At 45.4% G+C, this 3,924-nt stretch overlaps 1 protein-coding gene across 1 annotated transcript in view; it reads right to left on the bottom strand.

Annotated features, from left to right (window-relative positions):
• Positions 1-3,924, bottom strand: part of Ltbp2 (latent transforming growth factor beta binding protein 2) — a 93,879-nt gene that overhangs the window by 87,624 nt on the left and 2,331 nt on the right. The gene's annotated exons all lie outside the window — the stretch shown is intronic.

Raw genomic sequence — 3,924 nt, 5'->3', positions numbered from 1 at the left:
GAGAGAGAGAGAGAGAGAGAGAGAGAGAGAGAGAGAGAGAGAGAGAGGAGAGAGAGAGACTAACAGGGACAAGGTAGTAAGCAAGTTCATAGAGGTTCAGTCATTTGCCAAAGCCACATAACCATCAAGTACCAGAGCCCAATTCCAAAAAAAATCTAGGTTGGCAGGCTAGTGGGTACCTCAGTGAGCGAGAGAGCCTGGAGGCCCTGGGTTCCATCCAGAACACCAAAAACAAAACAAAAAACGCTGAGCTGGCTGAACTCTAAGCCAGATCCCAAGTCTACAGCCTCTCACCAAAACCCACACGCGTGCTCCTTGCCTGCAGATGCTGACAACTGCAGAGACATTACATATAAATAAAGTCTTAGGGATACATATGTGTGTCTCCTTCCCACAAATTCAGACCAGGAGGTAGACTTGGGCAGGACTGTATGTAGTCAGACTGAGGGCTAAGCGGGAGACTGAAGAAACAGAGCTCTTAGGTCACTGTTCTAGAAAGGCTCCCACGGTGACAACCGATAGGAAGACACCTAAGATAGGAAGATAGCTAAGCCACCTCTGCCTGGCAAGCACCCTTTTCACTTGGGTAGGCCAATGGAATGTAATTTATGGGTGGATGCACCTGCCCCTGACACCTTCATGAGACCTTAACTTTTGGTCTTGGTGGGACACTCACTCCACCTGCCCAGATGTCCTCAGGTGTCTGGTGAGAGCCATCAGCACCAAAAGGTTCTCCAACCCAAGCTTTCCACCTGTAGACCCCAACAACCAGACAAAGGAAACTCCCAAGGAGTATACTGGAGAAGACCTCGTGGGTCTAGACAGGCAAGGCTGGCTCTGCCTTCCTGGGCCCAGTCATAAGGAACAGAAACAAAACTCGGGGTGAGTGGGAGAGGTGGGGTGGGGCAGAGGCTGGAGTGGGTGGCCATTCCTGGGATCCTTGAGGCCAAGATGACAAGCATCTGGTGCTGCTTAGGAGATTGTTTGACATTTGAGTGGACCCCAAAGCTTGTGCGGTTGTGGGAGTCCTAAGAAGAATTCAAAATAAATTCCTAAAGCCTGCAAAGGCCGAGGCCCACTCCTGGCTCTTGGTCCCAACCTTATGGGGCATGGCCTCCCAGGGAGCTTTCAGAATGTCCCTGTGGCCAAGAGCTCTGTCTTGCTGGCCAGCTCCAGTAACATCCTGATTTCCTAATGTTCTCTTCCCAGTCGAGGCCCAAGTCACTGGGCTCCAGGGAGAGAGCTGCCCCCAGACCCAAAGCGCTCCAGAATACACCCGGGTAGAAGAGAAAAGCAGTCCGGTTATTTGGAAGTCACTACCCATTGTGTTAGTGACCAGGCCTCTTTGTGGGCTGAAAAGGTCTTTGAGAGAAAACAGGCTGTGGGCCCTGGAAGTTTTCTGAGAAGCAGTGCCTGTGGGAACTTAGCACAGACCCAAGAGCCTACTTGGGTGGCAAATCATACCGTAAGTCATGCTCAAAGAGCCCTCTCCCTCACCCCCCACAACCAGCCACCCATCAACCTAAATATCCTCAGGATGGCTTTGCAGCTAAGACAATCAGCAGCCAGGTCTGCCCTGACTGCCTATAGAGGAGTCCTAAGGGATGTCAGGGTCAGAGCAGAAACTGACCAGAATCAAAGGCTGCCAGTAGACACGGCAGGATGGGGCTGGAGGGGTACTTAAAAGACACTCGGATACTCAATGGACATCTCTGAAGCTATTGCAGGCGCAGCCAGGAGAGCAGCTGGGAGGTGACAGCCTGTGTCTCATATTTGCTAGACAAAATCTGCATAATCCTAGACTTCCATATCGACATCATCTACTTTGTGGAAAGCTCCTCTGACGAGTGTCTGCCCCTCCCCCACCATTTAGTAGTGGTGGCTCATGCCACTGGGGTCTACCTCTGTCTTGGGTATCTCTAATATTCTTTCCTTTTTCTCTTTGCCTCTGTAGGCTAACACAGTGCCAAAAAGCATGGTATATATTTTAATATGGTTTCTCCATACTTCGTGCACAGGGCATGAGGTTCAGCTTCCAAGACAATGGGTGGTGCCTGACCAGAACTGAAAAACTTCTTTTTTATTTCAAAATGTCTTACATTTCCTTTCTCTTCTTGAACTACTTTTAACTAGTAATAATGATGCAAAGTTTCCTTTTAATTATGGATTTATTTATGCAGAAGAATGAGTCAAGCTTTGTTCCTAATGATACAAAAATGTAATTCATCTAAACATCCAGAAACAGGAGGATGGATAAATAAACTGTGGGATATTTAGACAAAGGAACAATATACGCCAGTTAAAATGAATAAACTTGACTTGTATATTGTCATAGTTAAATCTCAAATTCCTAATAAGGAAGGGAAAACATGGTAGGGGAATACAATATGCTACCCCTTATCTAAGTTTAAGATATATAAGGCAACATTGTATATTTTATGGATAGCTGCATCTGTTGCAATAGCATAAAATACACACTGGAAATATCTAAATCCAAGTGATGGTTAACAAGGGGAAAAGGAGGCAAATGTATAGAAGAAATCTCAACTCTAGTCTTACTGTAACTTTGATATGCCATGTTGGGTTGGTACGCCCAGGAAGCCTGCTCTTTTCTGAAAGAAAAGGAGGAGGCTCTGGGGTTGGAGGGTCTGGCAGAGGAAGAGGAAGGGGGATTTCGGTTGGGATGTAATAGATGAGAGAAGAAAAAAATGAAAGTAAACTAACTTGTGAGCTCTGCTGTCTCCAATGCCTTTTAGTATTCATGCAAAATTTTATAGTTTACATCAAAAGATATAACATGGAATCCTGTTACTGTAATAATGCATTGATAAAGAAAAAAAGCTGGCAAGGTGGCTCATTGGATAAAAGCACTGGCCAAGCCTTCCAGCCTGAGTTCAATCCCAGGAACCCCCTTGGTGGAAGGAGAGAAGACAAGAGAATATGAAGAAAATATTAAGATGGCTCAGAAACACTGAGTACTGGAAAACAGTAAGTCCCCTGTAGACTGTAGTGCATAGATGCACTGCTCACCCTGCACCTCAGACATTTAGCACAATGCCTGGCGCATATATTTTTTTAATCTCCAGTACATTAACAATTCCATAAGAAAGGGGTTTTTGTTTTTGTTTCTTTTCTTTCTTTCTTTCTTTCTTTCTTTCTTTCTTTCTTTCTTTTTTTTTGTTTTTAGAGAAAGGGTTTCTCTGTGTATCGTTTTTGTTTCTTTTGTTTCTTTTGGTTTTGTTGCTGCTGTTGTTTTTGGTTTTCCAGACAGCGTTTCTCTGTGTAGCCCTGGGTGTCCTAGAACTTGTTCTGTAGACCTGGCTACTCTAAAACTCAGAGATCTCCCTGCCTCTGCCTTCAGAATGCTGAGCTTAAAGGCGTGGGCCACCACCACCTGGCAGTTTGTCTATTTTGTCTACTGCTGTATCCCCAGGGTTTCCAGAATAGTGCATATTAAAGGAGTTCCACCAAAACAACAACAACAACACACACACACACACACCCCAAAATAAAAAAAATTAAAAACCAAACCAAAATCCTTCAATTAGCAATGGTGTAGTTCTATATTCTGCCAGCAGATGGCACTTGGTCCCTAGCTCTGACCTGCACACGCTGGTCAGAATGGACCTAGATTGAGGAAATTAAGGAATAATTTTGTCACTTGGGCCTCTTCCCAAGAGATGAATGGGATGCCAGAAGAACTCAACATCTGTTTACCAAAGCTGCAGGAGACAAAACTGAGGATCCAACTCCAGCACAGGTATGCATCTGTGTATATAGCAGGTGTCCACAGCTTACACACCTGGTCACTGCTGTCAGCTTTGTCCTGGTGACAGTCTGCTTTGCTTCACTTTAGGACTTCTGACAGCACCTTCCAACACACACACACACACACACACACACACACACACACACACACACACA

The sequence above is a fragment of the Grammomys surdaster genome, unplaced genomic scaffold (assembly GCF_004785775.1).
Source record: "Grammomys surdaster isolate TR1022 unplaced genomic scaffold, NIH_TR_1.0 210, whole genome shotgun sequence".
Taxonomy (NCBI): Eukaryota; Metazoa; Chordata; class Mammalia; order Rodentia; family Muridae; genus Grammomys; species Grammomys surdaster.
Note: the sequence above shows the minus strand (reverse complement) of the source record. Positions and strands in the feature narration are given on the sequence as shown.